Raw genomic sequence first — 20,270 nt, 5'->3', positions numbered from 1 at the left:
CTCCCAGTCCCTTGTACTTCAAGGAGATCCAACCAGTCCATCCTAAAGGAAATCAGTCCTGAATATTCATTGGAAGGGATGATGCTGAAGCTGAAACTCCAATACTTTGGCCACCTGATGCAAAGAACTGACTCATTAGAAAAGATCCTGATGCTGGAAAAGATTGAAGGTGGAAGGAAAAGGGGATGACAGAGGATGAGATGGTTGGATGGCATCACCGACTTGATGGACATGAGTTTGCGTAAGCTCTGGGAGTTGGTGATAGACTTCCTAGAGGAAGCCTGGCGTGCTGCAGTCCATGGGGTCGCAAAGAGTTGGACACGACTGAGTGACTGAACTGAACTAGAGGTCCCAGGGGATTTTCCAGATGCAAAATTGGCATCAAGGCTGATTGAAGGTCCTGATTGGGTTTGGAACTCCAGTTCACTACATATTTTAGGAGCACTGCCTGGATTATCTGTCAGTTTCAAATTCCTCATCCATGCTTTTATCTAGTTGTCACTTCTGCCCCTTAACTACGTCCTTTCTTGGACCAACATGGTGTTGTGTACCAGTTACAAAACTGGCAGTCTAGTCTAGTAGAGAATTCTGTGATGACATTAACCCAACAAATTATGGGGGCTGCAGCCTCCAGTCCCATAGCTAGCTGGGATTTCCCTGACTAATGGATTCACTATATGCTTGATACTGGGGCCCTCACCTTGAGGCCTTGTGACACTGTATGCATCGAGATAGCTTCCCCACTCCTAGTACTACACCTACCATGTTATACATCAAATCTCTTCCTACTTTTTCTTTGGTATGAGTTGCTGCTTACCTACTAAGCTAGAAGTGAGGCTGTGAGTCATTGGCAGTGTGACCAGTGACTCTCTGTTGCAAAGGCTGCTTAGGTAACTGACCTTACTTGATGAAAATCCTCATTGTGTTGAAACTCCTTCTCCTGGTGAAACTCCTACTAACTATCCCTGTAGACCCAGAGGCTTCCACTGCCAAGCAAACCATGTCCCCAGCTGCTCACCAGTATACTGCCAAATCAGGGTAGAAAAGGAGCCTGATTTTTTGTTCTGTTTTGTTTATTGTTCTACTTATGCTTTCCTGTTTCTTACTACGACCCGGCAGTAATTGTCAGAGTGACATATGCAACTAATTTTAACACAACTAACAAATGGGACATACTCAAACCAATTTGAACACAATTTGCACATGGTCAACAAGTGGTTGATCAAACTTTCCCCGAGCGTAGGTGTGGTATTAATATAACAAGACAGGGCAAACCTAGGGAAAGCACTTTTTTTTTCTTTTAATAAAGGGTACCATTTATCTAAGCAGTTGTACTGATCCCAGATCTTGATTGCACTTCCATGTACATCAACCTTATTCATGAATGTTTCTTCATTTCTGGTTCTGTCCTTACTTTCCTATGTCCAAACATTTTTCTGTTCTCTGGATTCAAGTCTTAAGCAACCTTTTCACTTGCCAGGATTAGCAGTATTCATCTTCTATCAAATGCAGACAAACCCAAGACGTGAGCAGAGATGCATAAATGAGTGATCTGTTGGGAACGTTGGCTTCATTCTAATTTTGGCCACAAGCTGACTCCTCTTGTGTGCAGAATGCTCCTAAATTAGGTGCTTGAGGTAGGTAGTGCTAACAGTGTATTATAAAATGAGAACATTCACAGAATGGACCCTGAGGGGATATCAATGCGTATAAGCACATAGACACTGACTAAAACTTTTCTTTGTAAATATTTTCTTTATAGTTAGTCACTAAAAATTACAGAGTTTCAGTCACCAAAATGTATTTCTTATGCATAATCATTGAAACCAGAAATGTAACCCAATTCTGCATTTGAAACAGGACATTTTATTCTGGTTTTGTTCATGGGAAATGGCTGACTTTAAAAGAGTAGAAAATTGAAATTTAGAAGCTTATGAATAAGAATCATAATGCACAAAGCACTTTGATAAGTCAGATTTTATCTATAAAATTAAAAGTGGCCAAAGAATATTGTAGTGTTGACTTTGTAAGGAACTAAGCTATATCTAAGTTCAACTTTTAACTGTTCAAAAACTTTCTAAAATACCTGTTTAAATGGATTTATTCTAAAACTCAGGGATGGTTCCAACTGAACCTATGGGGCCACAGTTCCAGATCACATACGTCTCCTTGTAATACCTTTGTACATTACTTGGCTTGATCAACAATGGTCAGATCAGATATCTGAGAAAATTTTTTCTCATTTGACAGCAAGCCTGTTGCAGAGGGATTGCAAACAAAAATAAATAAATAAATAAGTAAATAAACCTATTACTATCCACCTTCTGTGGCCTTTTTCCATTAACATGCTGTGTTGCTAACAGAAAAGTATGCCGTGCAAAGTGAATAAGCTACTTTCTTTAAGAAGCACAAACTGGGAGATTAGGAAGAAGAACTCAAAACATACTAAATTTCCACTTCTGGGAATTTTTATACATTATATTTCCTTAGTATAAAGATCTATATCCAAGACATATATATATAACAGAAAAAGAGAAAAAAAAAGCAACAGAAAATTGGTTAAGTATATGTCCTCCATATTACAAAATCCTGTGTTATTACAGTTCTTAATGTTGATCTGTATTAAATATCATTGAAAATATTTGCAAAAGAATATCAAAAGTTTTGTGGAAAAATAAATTATGAAACATACCTAGTTGGCCAAATATTTGTAAAATTAAATTTTTCTTGTGTTCACACAAAATCTGGATAGAGATGCATAAGTCTATAATAATGGTAATTACTTCTGAATGGGAGATATTAGTTTTTTTTTAACTTTACTATGTCTAATCTTTCTGCGATGGATTTGGATTGATTATATAATAAATATGCTCAGTACAATAAAAAATATAGTATTTCCCAGAGTCTCAGTCTCTAGTTAATGATATAACTAGTAGGAATGAAAGTAGGCCCATAGCATTATAGAGTGGCTTCATGGCCTTTCTAACTGTTACTTAAACTGCCAGCTCTCTTGCTTTGTAAACTTCTGTCCTACATTAAATGACACATAAATTGATAGAAAACACTTGCTAGCCTTAGCTTTTGCTGTAAGTAAAAGGGACTTATTTTATCATGTAGTTTGAATGAAATTTACAATATAGATGTGGCTGATTATAAGCATATCATGAAGTTATGTGCATTAAAATTGCATCAAAATAGTTTATACATCTTAATTATTGACTGCTGTTTTTAATAAGAAAAGACAAGAGACCAGGAAGATAGGCCATGTCACAGCTCAAACTACGAATGGCTGAAGTATAGCATATTTAGTCTTCAGTTTCCATTTTGACTCAGGCAGAGCTATGTTTTCTCCAGTTGTGTAATCCACTACACACTTTTGCATCTTTCTTAGTATTAGTTATCAGAGTATTAGAAGATTAAAACTAGTATTGCACTTGAGTCTTTATTGCACATTGTTATCCAAAAGTCTTTAACTTTTAAGAAACATTGTTTTACCACAAGAGAAAAATGAATCTGTGAGCATTGACTCATTTCAAGTTTTTCTTCAGAAGAGATTGATCTGATAGCATCAGACAGCACCTAATAGTGGTGTTTATAAAAAGAGAAAGATGTCATACTGAAAGATGCCTTTACTCAAGGGCAAGTGGCAGAATTCATTGATTATAAGAAAGCAAATCTGAAAATGACAATTCTTCCACATATTGAAGCTATGGGTGAGGTGCTTTATGCATTATCTCTAAACCTTACTACAAAACATCCTGTTTTACAGATGAGGGAACCAAAATAAACTTTCCAACCCAACAAGATGAGAAATGGCAGAGTCAATATTTTAGATAATTTTGTTTTATTTCAGTCTTACATTCCATGAAATTGCAATAACCCTGTAACTACCATGCTTTTCACAGTGCCACATATAATACATACTGTAGATCGTAAACTGATAGGACAGTCAAAAGAAGTGTTTATCATATTCACATTTATGGCTAATGAAAAATTTTGTAATATAGAAAAAACTCTAAGAGACATTCAATTTTTGTTACTATATTATAAATCCTGTCTTTTCTTTCCTGAAAGGTATACAAAACATTTAAAATTGCTTATGGAGAATAAAAAAGTCTTTTACTCGGTTTTGATCCAATTCCAAACCAAAGGAACTCTTGTGCTGGGGTTTGAAACAAAGTGCTGAAATGATAAATGTCCTATGCTAGTCTGTAAACCACAGTCCCTCTATTCAGATGACCTCAAGGCTTGACCAGAGAATATTCAGCTGCTTCTTCCGGTTACCTTTTCATGCTGGCTTGTCCTTAACATAGCTAATGCTCCCCAGATGTATCAGCTGCTTATTCTCTTTAACCCTCGCTGATCTTGCATGCAGTACTGGCTGCTTTCTTCAGACACAGCGGAAAAGAAATAACTCCTTAACGGAGAAAATTGCAAATATTTCAAGTGTCTTCAGGGCGTGACAATGCCATGCAGGTTTTTGTTTTAAATGTTTTATTTTTGAACATTTACCCCCAAAAATATAGGGAACAATGTAGTAAACTCCCCATGTGCCATTATCCAGCTTTAACAAAATACCCTTACCCTATATTCATCTTGCCAAATTATTTTGTGACAAATTCCAGACATTTTATTTTATGAACAAATATTTCAGTATGTAACTCTAAAAGAAAAGGACTTTTTTTATATAACACAATATCATGATATTTTTTAAATTAATAATTCCTGAATATTATCAAATATTCAGTGTTCAAATTTCCAATTATTGCTTTAATGTTACAAATTTTTCTAGTTTGAATCAGGATCCAAACAAGGCTCACATGTGATTGGTTAATATATTCATTTGAAGTTGCTTTTCATCTATTGGTTTCTGACTCTGTCTTTTTTTTTCTCTTTGTAATGTGTTTGCTGAAGAAACTTGATTGTATGTCCTATAGGATTTTGCTGATTACATCCCCAAAGTATAGTTTAATGTGTTCCTCTTCCTTCTGAATTTTTTATAAATTAGTCTTTGAACCTGGAGGACTGACCAGATTCAGACTTGATTTTCTGAAAATACTTTTTTTTTAGGAGGCACTTTTTTCCTCCATCAGGAGACACCTATCTGGTTATCTTGCTCTTTCTGATGTTAGCAGTAACTGTATGCCTAGATCCATTAATTCAGGAGACCCCCAACCTCCCAGCCATCCACAGGTACCTCCTGTCAGATCAGCAGCAGCATTAGATTAGAAATAAAGTGCACAATATATGTAATGCATGTGAATCATCCCCAAACCTTCCCACCCCATCCCTGGTATGTGGAAAATTGTCTACGCGAAATTGGTCCCTGGTGCCAAAAAGCCTGAGGACCCCTGCTTTCATTTTGGGTTACAAGACAGTGATATTCTATCAGTTATTTTTTATTTATTTGCTAAAATACGAAAATAAAGAAAATCTTACTATTCTATTTCATTATCCAGTAGTTCTTTGTTTATAAGTTTTCAAGATAATGAGTTGGTTCACTAGTGTCTTTCAATTGCTGATAAATTTTTAATTATCATTATGAACTCCTGGATTTAAACTTATTTGATATATTTCAATCTTTTGAAGTATTTTTTCCTCTCATTGGTCTTTGTATTGTCTCATCTTTGACAATCTCTGCAAGTTGGTTCCCAAATCTTTGACATAAACCTAGTAATATTTGATAGCTTCCTTATTATTTGATGTGACAAGAGCATACAACATGATCTGTACATTTCCTGTCCCGGTCCTGGAATTAGCTATTTCTCCAAGGAGCTCTGGCTCCTTTCAGAAAGAAAGAAAGTAGATTTCAGCACTAAATTCTAGGTTCTGGAGGTACTCGTTGTTAATGGGTGCATCAGTATTTATGGGAATTTTCAGTTGAAAAATTTAGAAAATAGTTTTTTTCAAGTAAAAAATATCATTGATTTATATTGATACTTCAAATTCAGGACTAAAAGGTCTTTACTTAATCTCTTCTTTCTGACATCTGTTTTTCCTTTCTCCCTTGCCAAGAATCTTGCTTGTGAAGGACACTGAATTACAGAATTATAAGATCATAGAATTATACTTTATATACATACCATTTTTGAATTGCAATACAATCACTACTACCTATAAAATGACTGAAAAAACATATTTACGTGCAAGCTCAGTTGTGTCCAACTCTTTGCGACCCAAAGGACTGCAGCCTGCCAACTCCTCTGTCCATGGAATTTTCCAGGCAAGAATGCTGGAGTGGGTTGCCATTTCCTCCTCCAGAGGATCTTCCCCTCCCAGGGATTGAACCAGCATCTCCTGTGTCTCCTACATCTCCCACATTGGCAGGCAAATTCTTTACCTCTGACTCACCTAAAAAAACTGTTTAAATTTTTCCAGCAATTTTTGTCATTTAGGGCATATACTGTTAGGGATGTACAGCCCAAAACTTTTTTTAAGTTATTTTGATTAGTTTCTGTGTTATTATGCCAGCAACTAGTTACCCATTTAGATTCATTTATCTCATTTTAACTTCAATGTTTAGAGATACAACTTTTTTTGTCTGACTCTTTTTGACCCCATGGACTGTAGCCCGCCACACTCCTCTGTCCATGAGGGTTCTCCAAGCAAAAATACTGGAGTGGATTACCATGCCCTCCTCCAGGGGATCTTCCCAACCCAGGGATCGAACCCACGTCTCCCTCATTGCAGGTGGATTCTTTACCATCTGAGCCACCAGGGAAGCCCATAAAATGCTTGCATGGTTTCAAAGTCAGTTCTATAAAACAAAATATGTTTAAAGCAGTCTGTGTTCTATCCCTGTTCCTTCTTGCCATTTACTCTATACCCCTGGGGAAGATGTCACCTTTAGAATTGGTACATTATGTAGTAGAACTTCCCTTGTAGCTCAGTTGGTAGAGAATCTTCCTGAAATGCAGGAGACCTGGATTCAATTCATGGGTCAGAAAGGTCCCCTGGAGAAGGAAATGGCAACCCACTCCAGTATTCTTGCCCGGAGAATTCCATGGACAGAGGAGCCTGGAAGGCTACAGTTCATGGGATCACAAGAGTCGGACACAACTTAGCAACTAAACCACCAGTACCTTTAAGATCATTAATTATTGAGACCTGTTCAAGAGCAAGCATTATGTACTTTCTTTTTAATCATTGTTTATTCATAGTGCTACAATTAACTATATGCTAATGCTCACCACCAGTCCTTATATATTACCAGTCCTTTTAGTTGTCTGAAGGTTAATTTTCTAGTAGATACCTCAGGACTAACTCATGGGATATTGAAAAGAGTTTGACTTTACACTTGGAAAACAATTTATCTGAATATAAAATACTTGGCTGAGATTTTCATTTTTGGTTTACCCCAGAAGGCATAAAATTTTGCTATTGGATTCTTAACAATTTGCTTTTCTTTCATTTTTACATGATTTAGACTTTTAATCCAGATGTCAAAAGAATGTACTCACTTTCTTGAATGACCTATAATTTTGTTAGATTTTCTCAGTGTTCTCAGTCTATTTTCCCAGGCACATAATGTGCCCTTTCAATGTGTACATTCAGAGCATATTTATATATGTATATCCTAAATTTTAGGAAAGTTTGTCAATTTTTATATCTAATTTTATTGTTTTGGTTTTCTTCTTTGGGGATTTTTTTTTAAATACATATTTTATTTCTTCTTTACCTACCTTCCATAACACTAGATGTAGCAGAGATTTTCAGAGGGCTGATATCTGAATTATACCTATAAAAGCCCAACTTTGAGGAAGAAGTATAATTTTAGGGCACATAGTCCAAGAATAAAAGTGATTAACAACTGGGTGAGTTGAATGCCTGTTCTCTATGATTCAGACAATCAATAGGCTTCCAGGTTCCTACTAATATTATGCTCTCTTATTTTATTAAATGGCCAAAATAAGAAATTATATGAAATTTACTATTGAATTTAAGATTATGCAGTTTCCAAAGTAAAGTTTACAAAATAGTCCCAGAGGGAACTGTTTATGCTTTATTCCTAGGCATAACTTCATTTTCCCTAAGAGCTATGTTTCATTTTTTTTTTAATATAAGAATCATCATAGCTAGGGTTTCTATTTTCTCCTGGCTCCTAAGAATCTGGGCCAAATTGTGCTCAGTCTTGCAATGATAAACATAATCACTCAGAGATCCTTATTGCATGCATAATTTCTTTAACTTGATCCCAACTTTTACTTTAAAAATTTTAAACTTTCATGTCAAAGTACAAGCTTGCAGAGAAATTGTATACAAAATTTAGTTTGAATATTCAGTTTTTCTTGGAAAGTCAGAACACTTCATCAGATGCTTATTCTAAAAGAGTATATGTTATATTAAAACTATTGTTCTTGAATTAATTATTTTATTTTATTTATAAAACTGAAGCTTCCATTCCAATTTAATTTTAAAATCTCAGTGACTATCAAAATGAATGGTTTACTTAGGGGATCATTCTATGCTTTTTTTTTTTTACGCTTTTTAAAAAAAATCTTGACAAAATATAATTAATAATGAACTGATGAATTTACAGTGCAGATGCTAATCACTGAAATCAAGTCATTCCATTTACAAGTCTAGATCATGTAATACAGGGGAAGGAAAAAAGCTAAATCTTTTCCTAAAAATTCCTCCACTGGGTTCACTAACTTTTATAAGAAAGTTGGCATAATATATGATCATTCTAAATAGCTTCCTCTTTAAAGTAGGTCAAGACACAAACCACTTCAGTAAAGTCACTTATTATTTCTGTGTAAGCTAGTTTCACTTTACTCTCTACATTTCTCTTCCTCCTATCTTTGCATTCTGTTTTCTTAAATTTACATGGGTAAATGTCTTGTGGTCTTTTGGTGTACGTTTATCAAGTTGGTCATAGTCATATTACCATACCTCAGATGCCTCTGAAGAAATGCTTCCATCTACTTAGTCAAGAATTAAGGTCTACAAATAGTTCCCTTACTTGAAAAGTAAAGACAAAAGATATTGTAAGATAAAGTATGTTATAGAATTAAAACAAATACTAAAATGTCATTAATATGATATTTATATATTCCAGTAGAGTAAAAAGGTAGAACCAGGCAGGCATGCACTACTTGTTAAGGCAAAGTTGACCAAACTCAGGAAGAAAAAATTAAACTTATGTTTGGAAATCTAACATGTTTCAATTAAGTGTAAAATTGAATGGAATCACTTATCTAGAATGCATACATTTTGTATGTTATTAATATCAATGATTTGTTTTTAAATATTTGTATCAATTATCTAAGTCTTTTCTAGAATACAGTAAGTTTGTAATTCTATGAATAGATTGGCATTTAAACAAAAGAATTTGGTTCACTTGAAAAATAAAATTAACTTCTGATTTTGAACCTATTGGAAATTGTTAAAATTTACATTTTCCTTTCAACAGTCTAAGAATTAAGCTCTGAATAATTTCATCCTATTTTTCTTTTCTTAGTGTAATTAAACACTTTAAAATTTATAAAGTTTAGGTTTGACTTGACATTTCAAACTGTTTAGAAAGTGGCTGATGACTAAATATTGAATAATGGTAATATACATAATTTTTCATGACATGAATAAAAACATCTAGGTGAAATTTTGCAAATCACTTGCACTTTAAGGTAATGAGTACATATTTTTGGTCTGTTGAGTTATTCAACCAACCAGAATTAGTACTTAACTTGCAATTTGATGGACTGAGGTGAGGAAAAAAATATTTGAGGTTGGAATTTGTTTATATGAATGGCTTTATAAGTTGTAGAATCAGCTTAAAGGCCTAAAGTAGATTCTGACATTGACACTTTTCTCCCTTCTGATTCAATTCACAGAGCCAATGACACTTAAGTGGCCAAGTAGTTTACAAGCATTAAGGTAAGCAAACCCTCACTCAGAGCTTATGGTCAGACATGTGATTTTAATTATGGGATAGGTAGATAAACATTGATGTTCTGGTTAGATAGAGGCTAGGATGCCTTTTCTAAGCTCTCTAGAGCTTATAGCTTGCTAGTTTACACATACATATACACAAGGGGTCTGGAATAAAGACTAGTTTCTGTGTTCTTGTTTCTGTGTTTTTGTATTTTACTGATAACCTTCTGCAGGAATAAATGTAACCCTAGATTTAAAAAGCAAAAAATACAGGAAAAAAAATGATAGCTTTCAAATCATATTCTCTCAAACCCACCCTCAAATCCCAACCCCTTGGTCTCACTGGGGTCGTATTACTAAGTTATTTACCCATAAATCACACAATTTAATTTCTCTACATTTCTTACTTCCTTAATGCCACTCTAATCCCTGCTGAAAATAAAAGACCAAAACAACATTAAAGACAACATCACAAAGATTTTGTTTAACTTCTCTTCCCTACCACCTTCCATCAGGTGAATTCCTTAGAAGTCATATTATGATTAATAATGCTAGTTTTCAGTCAAATCATTCCACTAATTTTACAAAAATCTGAATCATAAAGGTAGAAGATTGAATATTTGTCTACATGTTCTTATTTCTTCTGAATTTTATGCTGTGGTCCTAAAAACCAAAAATTGATTTTTAGTAATGTCATCACTACACATGAAACACAGAGAAAATTTACATAAATAAACAACTCATTTTATAGTAGCCTCACCCAGCTTATTATTGATGTTATCTTTCAATAATTTTCCCCTCAACTGCCATAACTGCAACTTAAATTTATGTGCTTACTAAATAGAGTGTGGGTGACTTTTTTCTCTATTTTCTACTCTTCCATATTTTCTTTGCATAGTCCTACTATGCAAAGATAAGTCAGTAAAAGGTTTTGAAAGTTTTTGTGATATTGATCACATCCTTGAACTGAGGAACTAGCCAGGAAATATACTCCATGCCCCACTGCTTCTGAGTAACCACATGCACAACCCACTGTCACTTAAGGAAGACTCAGGATCTTGGCAACAATAGGTCACATGTGGCTACAAGCACCGTTTTAAAGATCAGACCAGCTCTGAGTTGCCATGGGCAAGCTATTTAAAGTAAATTTGTTCTACAAATTATACCTGCGGTATAGGATTGTGTAAAAGATATCAGTGGCAAACAACTAAATTCCTATTACAATAGCTAAAGTCAATCAAACAAACAAGCCAACACTTGCCAGTATAATACATGTTTATTCCCATCTCGGCATCTGTTCCTTGGAGGACTTTTATGGTTACAGTACACTTGAAAGGGGAAATTTTACTGAATATAAATTATAGCTCAAAAAAAAGTGTAATGTATGGCATATAGAAGCAGTTCCATAAATGCTAATTTTTAGTAATTCTCATTAGTCAGCACTCAAAAATCAGAAGCATTACTCCTATGCAAAAACGACAATTTGTTGTTGTTTGCTGCTGCTAAGTCACTTCAGTCGTGTCCGACTCTGTGTGACCCCATAGATGGCAGCCCACCAGGCTCCCCCGTCCCTGGGATTCTCCAGGCAAGAACACTGGAGTGGGTTGCCATTTCCTTCTCCAATGCATGAAAGTGAAAAGTGAAAGTGAAGTCGCTCAGTCGTGTCCGACCCTCAGCAACCCCATGGACTGCAGCCTACCAGGCTCCTCCATCCATGGGATTTTCCAGGCAAGAGTACTGGAGTGGGGTGCCATTGCCTTCTTCGATTGTTGTTGTTTAGTGAGTGTCCAACTCTTGCAACCCCATGGTTTATAGCCTGCCAGGCTCCTCTATCCATGGGATTTCTCAGGCAAAAAGACTGGAGTGGGTTGTCATTTCCTTATCCAGAGGATTTTCCTGACCCAAGAAGTGAACCCCTGTCTCCTGCATTGCAGGTGGATTCTTCACTGCTGAGCCACCAGGGAAACCCAAAATGACAATAAACATGATCAAATGGAAATGAACATGATTTAACTTTAATGGCTTTAGTCAGGTAGTTGCTTAAGAATTTTAGTACTACAAATGAATTAATTTTAAGCACTTTGGCCAAAATAGGGAACTAAGTTAAGGATTTCCACTTAGGACTCAGTACATTGGTGAATTTAGTGAGGTTATTGGTTTAAAATAAATTCTTTAAATAAATAAGCTTGTTTAGAAAACCGTTCAGATATCCACAGTCTCAGATTTGCCCCTTTTCAAATTTCAGAAGTAGTGCATTTGTGTTGTAATATGTAAGTCAACACAATGCAATTCAAAAATTGGCAGATCTAATAATCACACACTCCAGCACCTCACATCCTATTAATCCACCCCAACCCAAGATCAGACCCTAAAGGTATTATTGTGTATCATTTTTTGCTCATACGAGCATACATGACCATAGATATATCCACATAGAAGTGTGGTTTATTCCCTTTATCCTGAAATAGAATCATAAGATACTCATTACAAGACACTTTTTCTACTTAGTGTACCATGAACAATAAGTCATTGGTAGAAAATCACCTTATTCTTCCACTTTCTGTAAACATACATATGCACATATGCTGCTGCTGCTGCTGCTGCTGCTGCTGCTGCTGCTGCTAAGTCGCTTCAGTCGTGTCCGACTCTGTGCGACCCCATAGACGGCAGCCCACCAGGCTCCCCCGTCCCTGGGATTCTCCAGGCAAGAACACTGGAGTGGGTTGCCATTTCCCTCTCCAGTGCATGAAAGTGAAAAGTGAAAGTGAAGTTGCTCAGTCGTGTCCGACTCTTGGCGACCCCATGGACTGCAGCCTACCAGGCTTCTCCGTCCATGGGATATTCCAGGCAAGAGTACTGGAGTGGGGTGCCATCACCTTATCCATAATTTCATACAAAATGAAATTTCATATTACAGTCTTTTCCCAGCTTTTATTTTCTGCTTACCTCACTTTCCCATTCCACTCATCTCTATCATTTAGTGCCCCATGTTATGTATTGTTTTGTAATTTCATGTACACACACAGACACACACACATACACACATACACTACACACTGCTTTATAAAAATGGAATATTAAATGCTCTTCCTCATAGACCGTTTTCCTCATATAACACTTTTTAGAATACCCTCATGTCCCAAGTCACTTTTACATAGCTTAATTATTCTTTACTAATAGTTTCTAATATTGCATAATATTCCACAAATGGACCATTTTCCATTTGATCAGCATTAATCTTGCTTACACTTTATTTTTTGTCACTTTAAACTATGTTGCAATAATTTTACTCCCTGCCCTCACTACACTGTAAGAGCACTTTTCTTTAAAGGTTTATTGCAAGGGAAATGCAAGAAAAAAATTTTTGGCAACACCAAGATTATTTGTTTTTTGGTCAGTAAAGATGACAAAACCCTCCAGTAAGTCATTGCTGTGGAGGGGTTGGGCTATAGCAGGGTATGAAGTTTTAGTGCTAAGGCTTTACTTGCTGCGAAAGTGTTAGAAAGTTGGACTCACCAAATTCTTACAGTCTGTATTTGAAAGGGTGGTGCACCCCCACTAATCTCACATAGCTTGATCACCGCTAATTTCACCACTGAAAACATTTCTAATCAACAAATACAATGGTGGGGATTTAGACCTTGCAATTTAAAATACTTTAAAAATTTGCTTCTAGAGCATGGAAACCAGAAATTGTCCTAACTGAAATGTTTTAAAGTAAATGAAGTTATGTAGCAGGTGTAAGGCAGCAGCTTGGCATTGTTGCTTTTCCAAATAGCAAGTGACAACAAAAGGGAAAACACATTTCTCTGTTTTACCAAATGTGCTTCAGTGATTTAAAGGCATCAGTGATGGGACCTCCATTAGCCAAAGATCAAGAGGAGATGAGAAAGTCATAATGTTCGATGTTATCATTCCAAGTCTTCCTAATGGTCAAAGCAGCTGTTCATTTAGCAATCTAAGTACCCAAGGCTGCAGTATAAGTGGTAACAAATAGATTGAGACAAATTATTTTTCCACAGCCCATGTCACATTCTTATTTCTTCAAGGGAGGTTCTGAAAACATAGTAACAAAGTTGGAAATAGTTACTATTTTTCAAAGTATGGAAAAGTGTTCAAAACGCACATGGATATAATCATGGGATTTAAATCATAAGCCTAATATGATCAGCATTTTCAGGTATGCAGGGATGCTTTCCCAAAGATCATGGAATCACTTTGAGTAACAGCTATTTGATTGCCTTGTTTCAACACAGGGTTGGGAGTGTGTTATGGTCCCTGCAGTTTGATAAATGACCTTCCCATCATTCTCATTTTGTGGGTTTAGGCCAGACACCCATATTGTGACTTGGTTGGTGTGGAGGCTGTTGTTCTACTGTATTTTTAGAATATTTAGTCTATTTAGAAAGTTTACATAATTTTGGTTACAGTGACTAAAGTGACTAGGACTAAAAATAAGATTGGCTTTTATGAAAACAAACTTTTCTAGCATTAAAAGATGGCATGTGTACCAGTGTTCAAAGTCCTTATGATTCTGGGTTTGGTGCTTAAGATTTCAAAGAAGGGTGCTCATCAATGAGGGATAATATATTGTATATATTATTTGTATGAACAAATGTTCCTGAAGGCTAAAATTAAAAATGTTTATTTTATTATGTTTCTTGGTCTAGAGTAGAGATGGCAAATAAGTGTCATTTATTTTGCCAACTCTGAAGAATTAATAGTGGCTGTCTGGACCACTATGTGGAGGAGAATTGGAATAGAAAATTAATGTTCTGCTGAAAAAGATGCTAAATGTTGGTGATAACACCAAGGATTCAGTGTGAGGGGAAAGGCAGGATATGGTAACATATTTAATATTTCCAGACTAATGCAAAGTGAGAGGGATATGGTTAAATCCTCCATTTCTAGTTGATATTTCCTAGGCAGTTTCTACCATAATTCCTACTGGTTGAGAAATTCCCCATCGGCTAATTTTAAAAATAAATTCTACCATTTACAATGTTTAAACATATAAAATGTATGCTCACAGCTATTACATGTATATACATATGTGTATATGTATGTGTGTTTATATATATAGTGCTTCTTAAGCATAATGAATTTTAATATCTTTCAAGAACTGTGCTTGAAGATCTAGTTGAGATGAAACCAATTTTTGCTTGCTAGTTATAATATTGAATATGTTAAGAATATATTTAAGATAAGATTTTCATGAGGATTGAAGTCACCAGAAAGATTAAAGAAATGTACATAGATGAGCAAAAGGCATGAGTCCTCTACATCTCCTGGCTAAATGTGTATATCTAGGTGGTACACATTTTTAGACAACTTTTATTTTATTATAAGATTTTTTTTAAAGATTTCTATTAATGTTATAAAAGATACTTGCTCATGTATTTTGTTTCAAAAAAAGAAGTTTTCATTTTTCTTACTGATCTATAGGGTTTCTACATATTCTGGATACTACTCTATTGTAGCTGTGTGAATTTAAAATATATTTTTCTAGTCTGTGAATTACTTTTTTATTTTGTTTATGGCGACTTTTGAGGACAATAAGTTCTTAATACAATCAAATGTATTAATCTTTTATTTTGCAGTTTATGCTTTTTTGTGTCTTATTTAGAAAATCCTTCTCTATCTTGATGTCAGAAAGATATTCTCCTATTTTGACAACTAAAGGTTTTACAGTTTTGTCTTCTATATATGTCACTAATCCAGTTGGATTTTCTTTATACCTATATTATCAAATAGCAAATTCTAGCAACACAGTTACTAAACATTTCATCTTTCTTTCAATGATCTGTTAGACTCATTGTCATGATTCAAGTTTTCATGTATGTTTCAGTCTATGTCTAGTTTTCTATTCTTCATTATTATTTATCTGCTTCTATAGCAAAATTATGGAGAAGGCAACGGCACCCCACTCCAGTACTCTTGCCTGGAAGGTTGCGGTCCGTGGGGTCGCTGAGGGTTGGACGTGACTGAACAACTTCATTTTCACTTTTCACTTTCATGCATTGGGGAAGGAAATGGCAACCCACTCCAGTGTTCTTACCTGGAGAATCCCAAGGTGGGCTGCCGTCTATGGGGTCACACAGAGTCGGACACGACTGAAATGACTCAGCAGCAGCAGCAGCATAGCAAAATTATACTGTCTCATTTCCTACATCTTTATAATAAGTCTTGACATCTGATAGTGCAGAGAACACCACCAACGACACCCATTTCCCACCTTTGTTCTTCTTCTTCAGCAATTTTCTTGACTATTGTTGAATTTTTCTCTTTCATATAAATTTTAAGATCAGGTTCTCAAATGCCATAGTAAAACTTTGTCTTGGCTTAAGTTCCCTGAGATACAGACTCAGATGGGGATTCATATGCAGCAGTTTATGCCCTTTATGCAGTTTATGCAGTCAGCACCTGAGAAAGGAGTGAGACAAGCAAGATGGAACAGAAGGAGACATTTAGCTATGATGCAATTTTATTAGAGGCCTCAATAGATATTATGAGGAGCTATGAAGCTACATGGACTCTTCAGAGATGTCCTAAATTGAGTTAAAGGAGCCAGACCATTTAACCCCCACATCAGTCAAATGTTCCATCTTGACTGCTTCTCCAAGGGGAACAGAATGTTGGAGTAAGGCAACTCCTTTCAGCTCTCTTTGCTACAGAGAGAGTTGACTATAACTTGTCAGCAGTCAACAGTCCAGGCAGCTTGAGGAAGGAGTGCCATGGTAGATTCAGGTGGTATACTATAGCATCCACCACAGTTGAGATCCTTCAGGATTCATTTTATTCTCTTTTGGGGGTAAAATTATAAGAGGAAGGCTAACTGAATTAACTGCCCATCATACCTATTTATGCAATTAACTAATTATTCAGTTTACTCAAAGGTACAACTTGTAATTCCACTGCTCCAACACCCTTTGTAGACTCTCCTCACCCTTCACCAGCACCTCTACTGGTCCAGGTGACTTACACAAAGCATGACCAGACCCTTATCCCTAAATGTTTGAGACTCTCTGCCCTTCTCAGGACATGGCTCCTGCACTTGTCTATTTACTGTCACCATTGAGCAAGGGAGTGGCAAGAAATAACACAGAGGATCACCTATGTGCCAAAGATGGTACAACATGTAGACACATGTCCAATGGAACCCATGGATCTATCACCAAACATACTATCCAGACTATGCTGGCCTAATACAACAATTGAATGGCCTTTCAAAGGTACTGATGAGGCATCAACTTGAAGATGATGCCCTGAAAAGATGGGATGCCATCTTCCAGGATATATCTCTGCAACCTATAGGTATAGAGCTCCTGGTTCCCAGAGAGTAAGTGTTTTCACTAAGAAAATAGCTGGAGTTTTATATCCTGCAACTTTACTATATTCATTGATTAGCTGTAGTAATTTTCTGGTGGAGTCTTTAGGGTTTTCTATGTAGAGGATCATGTCATCTGCAAACAGTGAGAGTTTTACTTCTTCTTTTCCAATTTGGATTCCTTTTATTTCTTTTTCTGCTCTGATTGCTGTGGCCAAAACTTCCAAAACTATGTTGAATAGTAGTGGTGAAAGTGGGCACCCTTGTCTTGTTTCTGACTTTAGGGGAAAATGCTTTCAATTTTTCACCATTGAGGAATGTAAAACTATGGCTATTTCCCAGTCCCTGAAGACCTCTGTTTTGGGACCCTTGGTCCAAGGCAGTGTTAAGTAGCATGCTGTGTTCTGTGTTGGTGAATCCCTGTAAGCTTTCAGTTGTGCTGACCAAGGTCCTGCAGGCAGGAAATGCGAACCATACCCATAATACGTATCAGTTTTAGATGAAATAAATCCCTTGCCAAGGGTGAAACGTCTTGTATTAGTTTTTAGGGCTGCAGTAACAAATGGCCTCAAATTGAATGGCTTAAAACAGAAAATTATTTTCTCACAATTTCACAGGCTAGAAATCTAGAATCAAGGTGATGGCAGGACCATGCTCTTTCTCCTGGCTTCTTGTGGTTGTCAGCAGTGCTTCCTGTTCTATAGTTTATAGCTACACAGTTCCCATCTCTGTCTCTGTGGTCACATGATTGTCATACCTCCAGTTCTGTGTCTTCACATGCCATTCTTCTCTATGTGTCTGTCTCTGTGTCTCTTCTCTTCTAAGGATACACGTCAGATTAAGGGCCAACCCACTGTATGCCACCTTATCTTAACTTATATCTTAAATACATCTTCAAAGACCTATTTCCAAACAAGTTCGCATTCAAAGGTACCAGGACTTCAGCATATCTTTCGGCGGGGGCGGGGGGGGGGGGGACACAATTCAGTCATTAAGAGGTCCTGTGTAATCAACCTGCCACCAAGTGGCTGCTTGCTCTTCTTGAGAGTTATGTTAAACTGGGTTGTCTAGAATTGGTTTCCAGAAGACTGAATATCTAGTATCAGCAGTAGCTAGATTAGCTTTGGTGAGTTGGAACACTTGTCAGGTTGCATCCACAGCTACTTCATATTTAAGCCCATTGTGTTAATACTGAGGAGACCATGGCAGGGGCTGGCTAAGGTCAGCTGTTTATACTATATTCTCTATTGACTGTTTAACATTTCTTGTATGGTGAATTCTTACTGATGGGTGTTATCATGTGAATTCAAAATACCATGTACCTAAAGCTGTGATAATTTGCTCTAGAAAGATACCTCAACTGGCATAGCAACAGTATTCTTGGGTTTAATTTGCAGTAGACTGTTATCCACCAGGATCTATCTAATTTCTGAAGGAGCCACACAAGTGAAGTAAATGGGTATATGCTAGAGACTACCACTCCTGCACACTTTAAGACCTTAATGGTAGCACTCATCTTTGGCAATCCACCCTCCTCACTCCAAGGTGCAATATTCTTTGTAACTTATTATTTTAGCTGCATGAAGGAGAGAAGTTTCAGAGTCTTTAACCTGGCTTTCCCCATTGGGATAGATGTTATTTTACAGATCAAGAGATGAATGTGAAGGTTATGCCATCTACCAAGTATACTGTTTACATTTTAAATTCAGGGTTGAGAGAAATGGCCACTTACTGGATTCACAGACTCAGTGGACACTCTGTGAGCTAGACCTGGGTCAAAATTCCTTTTATTTATTACTTTACTTCTACATGCCCTCATCCTAAGGAAGGCATACCATTTGCTACTTTAGCCCCTATGGCCAACAGTTCTCAATATATTTGGATTTTCCCTTTCCCTTCTGATAATAGCTTTTACATCCATTGAGGAAAGACTAGGAAAATTACTAGAGTGCTCTGATGTTGGATGTTCTAAGATCCTACCTCCTAATCACCCAGTTTCTGCTTAAACCCAGTGGGTCTGGATCATTAAAGTGTCCATCTCTTGGGCCACTTGGAAGATTGCATTCTGTTAAATATCTCCATGGTTGCTCCTGGCTGCCATTCTAATTTGTTATTGTTTGTGATAACTGTGCCCACTTCTATTCTAATGGTTAAGCCACACATCTTAGCCTCTAGTATGTTGGGATGACCCCCAATTGCTGTCTGTGAGCCCAGTTCTGTAATGACAGTCCCAAGTTAAAGGGCTTCTCAGTGATGTTGGTGTCTGTCTCACCAGAACATTATTTATTGTTCTAATAAATGGAAGCTCTTTCAGGCCTTCCTGTAGAATATAGTCAGATGACAGCTTTTTGCTTCATGTACTATATCACTTTGGAATGTCCACTTCTGTGAACTGTTGATCCTCTCCTGGCTGTTGCAGTTCTAGCACTTATACTTCACTTAGTGAGTGCTATTGGTTTTCCCAGGCATCTAAGAGCTATCCTTGGGACTTCCCTGGTGGCTCAGTGGTAGAGAATCTGCCTGCCAATGCAGAAAATGCAGGGTTGATCTCTTGCAGGAAATGCAAGGGTTGAGAAGATCCCTTGGAGAAGGAAATGGCAGCTCACTCCAGTATTCTTGCCTGAGAAATCCCATGGACAGAGAAGCCTGGCAGGTTACAATACATGGGGTCACAAAGAGTTGCACACAGCTTAGTGACTAAACAACAATAAAGAGCTGTCCTAGCAGTGTGATAACATTGTCTCCTGGCATCCTTGCTAAGGGATTAAATCATATAGTGTAGAAATGTGCTTCCAAATCAAAAAACTCTCTCTTATCCAATTTTATGATATGACCCAGTTGATCCAGGACCTTCAGAATCTAGTTCCCTGTGTTCTCTACCACCTCCTACTGATGCATGTTACCAGGTCCTGAAGCACTGCAGTGCTCTTTACAACCATTTGAGAATTTTTATTGTAAATCACTTAATCTATGGCTTAATAGGGGCAAAATTGAGTCTTTGCAAGAACAGGTTATTTCTCTTGTTTAATCATCTTTGATGATTTTTATCAAAATTTCTTAATTTGCT

General features: G+C 36.5%; 1 pseudogene; it reads left to right on the top strand.

The window, feature by feature from the left end:
* LOC132345090 (small ribosomal subunit protein uS8-like) overlaps positions 1-20,270 on the top strand; it is a 129,049-nt pseudogene that overhangs the window by 88,720 nt on the left and 20,059 nt on the right.

This window comes from Bos taurus, chromosome 4, assembly GCF_002263795.3.
Source record: "Bos taurus isolate L1 Dominette 01449 registration number 42190680 breed Hereford chromosome 4, ARS-UCD2.0, whole genome shotgun sequence".
In the NCBI taxonomy this organism is placed as follows: Eukaryota; Metazoa; Chordata; class Mammalia; order Artiodactyla; family Bovidae; genus Bos; species Bos taurus.
This window is presented reverse-complemented; position numbering and strand designations above follow the sequence as displayed.